The following is a 10,598-nucleotide window of genomic DNA, read 5'->3' as shown; positions in this document are numbered from 1 at the left end:
CTCTACCACTGAGCCCCAGCCTCAGCCCTTCTATTGTATCGTTTGTGTCATCCTGAAATCTGGAGGATTTGATTTCTATCTCTTCTTTACTCTGAGGTTTCTCTTACAAACGCCGTGTGCTCTGAAGCTTCTGGGTTTGCTCTTTTATGCGCAAAAGTCAATCTATTGAAAAATCTAGCTCCAACCTTGTGAATTAAAAAGTACATTCCAAATTTTGTCCCTGCTGTAAATTTCCCAATCCCCTTAGAAGTGGCTAAGAATGTGTTTTTTCTGTTTGTGAAGAATATTTCTCATCCTTAGTAGGTAATACCAAAAACCAAAAACCTTATGTGGACTGAAATTCCTAAAATGGCCTTTGAGGGTTCCCTGCTCTCTGTTTCTTGTTTTAAGGTGAGCTGGCCTGGGCCCAGAGCAGTTCAGTCATTTTTCCGAGCTCACAGAGCTGGGCGGTGCCAGAGCTGGTCCCTCCAGGGTCTTGACCCTCAGTCCTGATGCCCTTTTCACTGCCACTCTGTGGCAGCAGAAGAGCTGGATTTGCTGCTTTTACTAGATAACTAGAAAGAATATTTAGTTTCAGGTTTTAAAACTGTTAAGATAACTAACATCTGTTTTCGGTTTTCTTGGTGTCCTGTTTGTTTTTTTCTCACAGGGCTTTCAGCAATCGTGAGACCTTCCAGTATAAGACAGAGTACCAAAGGCATTTTTACTGCTGGTAAGAACTTTAGGAAATACATATGGCGGCGACTGGATTGTGGCTCCGTGGGCGACTGCTGGCCTAGCATGCATAAGACTGCAGACTTGATCCCCAGCACCCTACAGAAAAAGAAAGGAGAGAAAAGCCATAATTCACACACCAGCTGGGTTGAGTGGCCTTAGTGCTCCTGGTTAAAACCAAAATACGACTAACTTTCCCTGAGTATTGGTGAAAGGCTGAACTCTGAGTGTCACACACTGAGATGTTTAGTAACATAAAAACAGGCCCAGGAGCAGTGTCATCTGGTAGCCCAAAAAAGCCACACCAGTTGAGGTGCTGTCAAATGTTTCAACAGCTCCTTCCTGGCAGGGCTTCTTTCCTTATGATTTTATATTTATCGCAGTTCCACATACAGAACATTGTAAAACAGCAGTCCCCTGCACTCCCGCCCCTTCTTCCCCCACTTCAGAGATAATTCCAGGTCTCTAGAGTTATTTTTGGTTTTATTACCATTTCTGAGAATAATGAGTTTCTCTTGCTCCTTCAGTGTTTATCTTCAGGTCCAATCTGTTGGTGTCTCACTATGGGGGATCAGAATTCGACTCCTGCATCCACCCTCACCATGCTTATTCTCTGGTTGTCTCCATCCTAAAATACTTGTAGTTTCGCCAAGTCAGCATTTAGCATTTAACTTTTTTTTCATGGGGGTGGGTACTAGGAATCATACCAAGGGGCTCTTTACCACTGAACCACATCCCCAACCCTTTTTATTTCTTACTTTGAGACAAGGTCTCACTGAGTTGCTTAGGGCATCCTTAAGTCACCCAGGCTGACCTCAACCTCATGATCCTCCTGCCTCAGCCTCCTGAGAGCGGGGATTACAGATGTGCCCCACCACACCCAGCTGGCATTTAACATTGTTATGAGCCACATGATATCTTTTCCTCCCCTGCAGTGGAGAGTGTCTCCACCTGTCCTTTTGTCTTTTGTGGGAATTCAGTGTCACTGTGTCTTTCGCTTTATTAGTGTACGTACCCATTTTGATGAAGTGAAGCACATGATCCAGTGATTTCCTGAGAAAGGGTGCGTAGGATACAAAGTTGGGGGCTATGCATGGCTGAAAATTTCTTTATCTACCCTCACACACAATTAATACTTAAGTTGGATATCAATTAAAAATCATCTCTCTTTAGAATTAGAAATTCTAGTCTTTAGAATTCTGAGATCATTGCTGCCATATGTTCTCACTGCGAGATGCTGTTGAAGTGCAAAGCCATTGATTCTTAATCCTTGATGCATGCATGTTCTTTCTGGAAGACCATTAGGTCTTTATTTTTTTCCCAAGGCTTTTAAATCTCTCAGTGATGTGCTTTGATATAACTCTGTTTTTGTCTGTTGTATTGGGTAATCATTGTCCTTTCAGTTTAGAAACTTCAGAATATAAGAATACAAGAAAAAATTCTTTGAATCTTTCTATGATTTCCTCCCATCTGTTTTTATTCTCTTTCTAGAACTCCTTTTCTTCAGATATTGGACTCCCAGACTAGTACTTGAATTTTCTTTTTTGCAGTCGTAGGGATTGAACCCAGGGGCACTCTACCACTGAGCCACATCCCCAGCCCTTTTTATTTATCTTTTTTTTTTTTTTAGAGACAAGGCCTTGCTAAGTTGCTGAGGCTGGCCTGGAATTTGTGGTTCTCCTGCCTCAGCCTCACAAGCTGCTGAGGTCATAGTTGTGCGTCATTGTGCCCAGCAGAGTTTTCTTTCTTTTGTCTCCTGTGTGTTACCTCTTTGCTTTTTTGCTAATTTCTGGTGAGATTTTCTCAACTTTAGTTTCCAATCTTTCTGTTGAGTTTTTGTTCTGCCTTCTTGTTTGTGTGTGTGATGCTGGGATGGAACCTGGGCCTCCCACATGCCAGACAAACTCCTTACCACTGAGCCACATCCCCAGCCCTGCTCTTACATTTTTCACTTCCAGCTCTTTTTTTACTCTCTGAATGTTCCCTTTTATTGTTATTGTTGTTGTTTTTTATTTACATCCTGTTCTTGTGTTATGGCCTTAAACATTTGAACATATCCTTAGATATTGCCATGTTTTCCCTCCAAAGTGACCATATTGATTCATAGTCCCACAAGTACTGTGTGAGAACTTGCTCTTCTCCCCATTCTTCCCAAGGAACGATTGGCTTTCCTCCTTCATGTTGATCATCTCTCACGTGCTAGCTACTCTGGATATAGAAGCAAACACAGTACTGTTCTGCCTTCCAGGAGCTCGAAATCTAGAGAATACAGATGTATTAATAGAAACTGGTAATCTTAGGTGCAAATAGGACTGAAGTAGCCCCAGAAAGGGAGTGATCTTTCCACCTGCACCTTCCCCCTGCATTTGTGATCTCCTGGGCATTGGTGTGGTCTTTCAGTGTCTTCCAGCCCAGCTGCCTGGGGGCCCATTCAACATTTGGGCCTCAGGACATAGCATCGCCCTCCTGAACTTCTAGAAAGATTTGAAGTAAGGATCTTCCTACCACTTGCGGGTGCAAAACTTTGCAATTCAAAGTAAGATCATCATTTAATCTATGTTCTTGCTGGTTTATCCTGGCAAGACTACAGGTGAGGTGCTTTTGTTTGCTTGAGTGATTCAGGCTGTTAATTAAGGCTTTGCATGATCGCCACTCCCTTGCCATGATCCTTCTCGAGGCTTGACGATTTGTTTTCTTGATCTTGGCTTTCTATTCTATAAGGAATATTAGAATTATTATTGTTACGTTTTTAGTTGTGTTAATAATGTGGTTATGGGGTTTTTAAAGACCATTTTCTTCCAGAGATAACATACTAAAATATCTGTGGATGAAATATCACAGTGCCTGGCACTGGCCTCAAAATAAAGCATGATAAAGAGAAGTGAATAAGGAGTGAATGACACAAGATTAGTCTTGAGCCGATATGTTGTTATAGTGAGTGGGGAAATGTGGAGATCTGTCATACTATTCTGTGTGGTGTTTTTTGTTTGGAGTTTTTTGTTTCTTGGTGTATTTGTTTGGTACTGGGGATTGAACCCAGGAATGCTTACCCACTGAGCCACATCCCCAGCCCTTTTTATTTTTTTATTTTGAGACAGGGTCTTACTAAGTTGCTGAGGCTAGCCTCATACTTGAAATCCTCCTGCCTCAGCTTCCTGAGTTGCTGAGGTTACAGGCATGTGCCACCATTACAGGCTCTGGGTTTTTTTTTTTCAATAAGCGTGATTTTTTTCCTCTAATAAAAGTGCCATCATCATCATGATCTCTTATACCTCCAGCCTGGAATGAGACTGATCCAGCCTCTTTTGCTTATTCTTTCTCATTGCCAGCAGGGGGCAGTGGATTGCAGAGCCTGCAGCCCAGGTGTGTGGGGGGGTGGGGGGGGTGGGGGGGGTGGGGGGTGGGGGGGGGTGGGGGGGGTGTGGACGCTGCTTCCCCTGAGCACTTATTTGCTTCTCTTTCACTTCTAAGGATGCCACATTGCACCGTGGAAGTAGAGCAACAGAGAGTATGTAACCTGGCACTGAGGCTGCAGAAACTGGAGAATGGCGAGCACCTCTTCAAATTCTGTGGGTTTCCCTACGTAGTACTGTGGTTTCTGTTTATGGCAGTCATGGGCTATGATGAGGTGCTGAGTGCAATGCCAGGGACAGGGACTTGTGAACCCTGGAGACTAGCGTTCACATCTTGACTTCTGTGACTTGAACCACTTGCTTAGTTTTTCTGATTTCTAATTTCACAGAAATAATTATGCCTGTCTTACTAGGTTGTGAAAATCTTAAGACGTTAAGGTAGTCCCCATCTTCCTTCCCTCGCAAGCCTCTACCCCTACAGGGGTAGAAAGGAAGATTTCCTCTTAGCTAGAATTCCGCTAAGCCTGGGGAGACAGCTAACCAAAGGGGCTAAGCTTGGGGTTAGAAGACGTTAGTTTGAGGTTCTATTTTTTCGTTTCTTCATTGTTTAACCTTGGTATGTTAACGATCCTGTCTCCCATGAAACAGGGATACCAATACCCAACTCACAGGGAGTTCCGAGGCCTAAAAAGGCATCTAGGATGCTATATAAATGTCACTCTTCCTAGAAAGAAATGGAAATCAGGTATCTGTAACCAGCTCAGAGGATTATGCATCTAGTATATTCTGTTAGAGGACATGGTAGTGTATTCTCATATAGCTTGACACTCTCTCATAGTTCTTTTAAAATTTCCTGAACATTGGATACACCTATGTTCCAGTGTGAGAACAGAAATGCTTCCAAAGCTAAGCACTATTGTTTTTTTCCCCCTCTTTTTCCTGGGAGTTTCTTGTTTAGAAAATAATATCAACTTCTCCTAGACCAGGCTGTTAGTAGACTAGTGTCTTTCTCATCAAGGTCACAGGTCAGCAGCTGAAGCCAGACAGCTCAATACTATAAAAGACTGTGGCCTCCTCATACCTGCCTCTCTGCCTGTCATGGTGGCAGCAGATGGTGTCACTTCTCAAGTTGGTGATGAAAAAATACAGGAAGAGAGGGAGAGGAGGGGTCAGACCCAACTCAGGTTCTGGTTTGGATGGTAGAGGCTGCTCTCTGAGCTGGAGGAGGCTCTGAGCCTGATTCTCAAAGTCTTGCTTTGTTTTCCATCTGGCTTTGGACAGTCAGACTAACTTCTGGGTCAGATACCTCTTTACCACTTCAGCTTCAAAAGATTCAAGTGAATTAACAAGGCAGGTTTGGTCTTGTTCCTGAAGAGATTCTGGAATGCCTCAGTTGATCCTCTCCAGCCCTTTCCTGAAACACAATAGAATGTCACCATTTCCTCTCTGATTTCTTAAAACTAAAGTGTTTCTCCCAATTTTTTTTCACTTCGAATTTAAACAAAAACATGAAAGTTTTTTCTTCCAATGCTTTTTTTTTTTCAGTACTATATATTGAACCTTGACACTCTCTCCACTCAGCTACACCCCTCACCCTTTTGATCTTATTTTGAGACAGGGTCTTGCTAAGTTGCCAAGACTGGCCTGGAACTTGTAACACCTCTGCCTCACACTCCCAGGCACTGGGGTTATAGGTGCACACCACTCACTATGCCGTGCTGAAAGTTCTTAGAAAAAGTTGTACTTTTGCCTCAGGAGAAATTTTCTTTGTAGGTATGTCTGGCTATGGTTGGAAATTAATGGGAAGAGTGTAAGGGGCTTCCTGATTTGCTCCCTAAAAAATCTAAATATAGAATTATAGGAATATAGAGACCAGTCATCCTAGTCATATCTCTGGCTCATAGTGTTTTCTGGAAATTTTGTCTGTCAGGGACCCTTCCACTTAAGGTCACACAGAGGCCTTCCGTGTTCATTAACTTTGCTGCAGGTCACTGAAGTAGGCTGGACCTCAGCATAAGAGATGCCTCAGGAACCCTATGTTGATGGAGATTTCTGTGTTCTTCCCAGGCAAAACTTCCTTCTGCAGCACTAATCCATATCGTAATGACTAGCCTGAGCATCTCACTGCAGAGGATGGATGCTTCTAAGGGGACATTGCACCATTTTGAGCAAGGAGCAGAAGACAGAGCCAAGTTTCTCTCTCACCAGGCTCTCTTCTCTCAGAGACCATCTAAAAGTGTTCTGGGGAGTCATAGAATTTCTAAATCACTACCCTTTTCTCTAGAAAGAAAGCAGAAACAAAGAACAAGCTTAATGCATGCTCAGTAGGATCCTGTGGATTGTAAGCTCTGTGAGGTCAGAGACCACCCGCCATCCATGCCAACACCCCCAACAGCTTGCCCAGTGTGCACAGCAGCATGAGTGCCCAAGGACTCTCCCACTCCCCCCCACAGGCGCTGCTTCCCAAGGCTCTGCACCAGCCTGACTCTCAATGCCATGGTTCTGTTTTGCCCATTCTGGAGCTTTATGAGAATATGTGCTCTTTTGCATCTTCATTTCTCATTAGTCCTCAGAACATCAGGCGCATCATGTGGTTGGGAGTGGCAGGAGTCCATTCATTCCCATTGCAGTCTTCCCGGTGCATCCACCCTATTGTTGATGGACACTTGGGCGGTTTGCAGTCTAGGACTATGTCAGATAGTGCAGCTGTGCATGCTTTTGTACTGATCTTCTAGTGAGCATGCGCATGCATTTTGGTCAGGAGTATACTCCAGGAGAATTTCTAGGTCTCAGAGCATGTGAAGGTTCAGTGTTAATAAATAACAAATAGTTGTCCAGCTTTACAGTCCCACTAGCAGAGTTCCTGTTGCAGCACCCACTGGCTAGAACTTGATAGTGTATGTTCTTTCCAGTAACTAGGTATTGGTGCCATCTTGGGGTTTAATTTACATTTTTCTGATGACGAAGGAAGTTGAGCATTGTTTGTTTCTAATATGTATATATATTTTACTTGTAGGAGGACACAATACCTTTATTTATTTATTTTTATGTGGTGCTGAGGTCAAACCCAGTGCCGCATATGAGATAGGCAGGTGCTGTCCCATTGAGCTATAACCCCAGCCCTTGGCATTTTTTGTATGCTTATTTGGATATCCTCTTTTGAGAAATATCTAGCCTAGTCTTTGGCCCATTTTTCTATTGAGTTGTGTGCCTTTTTCTTCCTGAATTTTCTACATAGTCTTGATAAAAGTCCTTTATTTATTTGTTTACTGGTGCTGGAGATTGAACCCAGGGCCTCACATGCCAAATACTTGTTGTACCACCGAGCTACAGCCTACATGTCCTATATATGTTATATAGGTAATCTGAGGATTATTACTTCACCCTATTAATGATAACTTTTGGTGAAAAGAAATTCTTAATTTTGCTTAGTCCGGTTTATCAACTTCGTTCTTTATGGTTAGCAGTTTTTTTGTGTTTTGTTAGGAAATTTCAGTCTATTTCAAATACAGGGAGTTTAAGTCCAACACTTTTGTTGAAATGAAAACATTAAGGCAGAAAGGGCCTTTTTTCTAATCTGCTGGGTTTTGACCCTTTGCAAATGTTGGATCCCTTTGCAAATCTGTCTAAAACTCTGAACCCTCTCATAGAAGCACATGTAACACATACATGGCGCACTTCCCTGCAGTTTCAGAGAGTTCTAACTGAGGTCCAAGCTTCCTACGGTCCCCTTTTTAGAGCCCCTAACATTTTACAGAAGAGGTAATTGACCAACAAGCGAGCGTCATGCACCACGCAGCTTGGCCCAGCCGGGCCTAGAACCCAGGTCTCTGGACTTCTGTTCCAGTACTGTTTATAACCCCTTTCCCTGCTACAGTCCTTCTGAGAATCTCTGTTTGGCAGAGCCCAGAAGAGAATGTGTTTAGTCGAGGAGGTTTCTGTCCACCAGTAGCAGAAGATGGCTGCATGGTGACGTTCCTCCGCTTTGTGTATTTACCTTAAATGTTTGAACTCCAAGGAGTCTGTGACTAAGCTTCCTGAAGGTGAGCTGGGAATTATCATGGTCTGTGCATCTGCCTCGAGCCGTGACTCAGCGCCCTGGGGTTGCTGCATTGAACTTTGCAGTGTGCAGCTAACTCCCTGCATTCTGCTCCAGTTCCTGGTTAGTTCTGGCTGTAATTTTAAAAAGCGCCTTATGTAATAAGTTACCGGCCTCTGTTCTCAAGTGGGTGAGGTTTACCAGAATGGTTGCTCCAGGGAGAAAATTAAAAAGGGTGGAAGCAGAGAAAGGAGCTGTGAGCTTCTTGTCGGCCTATGTCAGTTCACAAGTAGTCACCTGGTAGATGGGCCAGGCCACAGGAGCCAGAGTTGTTAATAATTTTACCTGTACCTGTGGCTTTCTCCCTGTCACTGCCCACAGTAACTCCTTCAAAGGTTCTCAGTGAGCCAGGTACAGCACCATGTGCCTGTAATCCCAGTGACTTGTGAGGCTAAGGCTAGAGGATCGCAAGTTTGAGGCCAGCCTCAAGAACTTAGCAAGACCCTGACTCCAAAAAAAAAAAGAAAAAAAATGGTTTTTTAATTGTTTAAAGAGCTGGAGATGTAGTTCAAAAACATGTCGGATTCTAAGCAGACTAGGCAGTATACAGGAGGCAGAGCCAGGTATTTTAAAGAGATCACTCAAACCCCAATACCGGGCATGTCTGGAATGAATCCTGTTACCTTGTCAGCATGCTCACAAGCACAGTGCTGGGGATGTGCATTCCAGACTCACAGCACGGTCATTGTGTACATCTAAAAGTGAAAAAGACTATTGGGTTCTTTGGGCCACATACACCCTGAATGATATCACTCTCCACATGAAGGAAGTCAAGTCCATGGTAACATCCTGGAGTAGGAGCCTATCAGATCTGACAGACAAATAGCATTCCCACTTATTTTATCCCATTTTATGTCTTTGCCCTGAGCGCCCCCCAGAGCAGCTCTTCTGTCTCATCATGTAGTTATGATTAAGTCATCAAGGAGTGCTAGAGGGTCAGCTAGGGGTGCTAGAGGGTCACCTAGGGGTGCTAGAGGGTTACCTATCTGAATAAGGTGCATTTGTTCTGACATTTCAAAAGCATTTATTGAGCACCTACTATGTGCTTCAGAGTGTTGTACTATACAATGGGGATGCAGAAATTTATCGGACAAGGTCCCCATCCTCAAGGAGCTCACAATCTAGCCAGAGGGACGGGTAAGTCCTTTGATAGGCACTATACAATGGGGTAAGTGCCACTCGGGAGGTGAGCAAGCACAGGTGCATGAGACCATCTTGGCATTTCTTGGAGTAGGAATCCTCAAGCAAGTATCAAGTCTACTAGGCAGAAAGTGGTGGGAACAGCAGGTAGGCAGCATACACAGGGACACAAAAGCAGCAAGCTGAGGTGCTTGGAATATAAGCCTGAGAGGGGGAAGGAGCAAGGATGCCCAATCACAGACTTTTTTTTTTTTCCTATATATAACTAGGGATTGAACTCAGGGGCACTTTACCACTGAGCCTTTTAATTTTATTTTTATTTTTCAGTGCTAGGAACTGAACCTAGGACATCATTCATCCTAGGCCAACGCCATACCACTGAGCTACATTCCCAGCCCTTATTTTTTATTTTGAGACAGGGTTTCACTAAATTGCTGAGGCTGGCCTTGAACTTGGGATCCTCCTGCCTCCGCTTCACAAGTTCTGGGATTACAGGCATGCACTACTCTGCTGGCTGCATACAGGCTCTTATCTGTGCCTTTCTCCTTTTTAAGAGATCTACCAAATCCAAAGGCTGACAACACACTCATAACTCAAAACTTCACTTATCCCAAGGACTCAGGTTTTATTGGCATCCATATCACTGTTTCAACAGATAGATACCTAGACCAGAATCACTTCCCCCTTACCAGTCACGATAACCTTTGGTAACCTTTCACTCCCTGAGCTTCGGAGCATCCCCGTCTGCCCATCACTGCCCCACTTCTAGAAAAATCTTCCATAGAACATCCCTGAACCTCTCTGCACATCCATCCCAACAGCCTCCATTTTCTCACCCTCTCTTCTCTTTCAGGCTTGAAGAATTCAGTGATTTACAGTTCACTAAAACTGCACAAAATGTGGAAAGGATAGCTGAGGAAAACATCCTGATTTTGCTTGCTTTTTATAAGTGTTATGTATAGATGAATAAAGTGTTTGATCCTTTTTAACAGAACAGTGTTTGTTACCTTGACCCACTGCGTGAATTTTGAAGAGACTGCTATTTGTCTTCTATTTGATTTTTTTGAAATGTATTCATCAGATATTTACCCAGGTGGGATTCCAAATATGTAAGAGGGCTGAGCAGCCAAAGAAGAGAACCATGAGTCCTGCATTTTGTAGACATTGGAGATCGGAGACACGACAGGTGATGTGTGCACAGATGGACATGCAGCCCAGGAGGATTGCAGGCTGAGTAGGCGGAGCTTGGCCTGTCTGCTTCTGTCCATAGTCTCTCTTGTTTCCTCTGGCTT

General features: G+C 43.7%; 1 long non-coding RNA gene across 1 annotated transcript; it reads left to right on the top strand.

Annotated features, from left to right (window-relative positions):
- The first annotated feature begins 319 nt into the window (after positions 1 to 319).
- On the top strand, positions 320 to 10,300 carry LOC144373877 (uncharacterized). Its single transcript, XR_013433446.1, has 4 exons — positions 320 to 712; positions 4,044 to 4,077; positions 4,186 to 4,283; positions 10,160 to 10,300. It is a non-coding gene; the product is annotated as an uncharacterized LOC144373877 (long non-coding RNA).
- Positions 10,301 to 10,598: the final 298 nt, after the last annotated feature.

The sequence above is a fragment of the Ictidomys tridecemlineatus genome, unplaced genomic scaffold (assembly GCF_052094955.1).
Source record: "Ictidomys tridecemlineatus isolate mIctTri1 unplaced genomic scaffold, mIctTri1.hap1 Scaffold_52, whole genome shotgun sequence".
Taxonomy (NCBI): domain Eukaryota; kingdom Metazoa; phylum Chordata; class Mammalia; order Rodentia; family Sciuridae; genus Ictidomys; species Ictidomys tridecemlineatus.
Note: the sequence above shows the minus strand (reverse complement) of the source record. Positions and strands in the feature narration are given on the sequence as shown.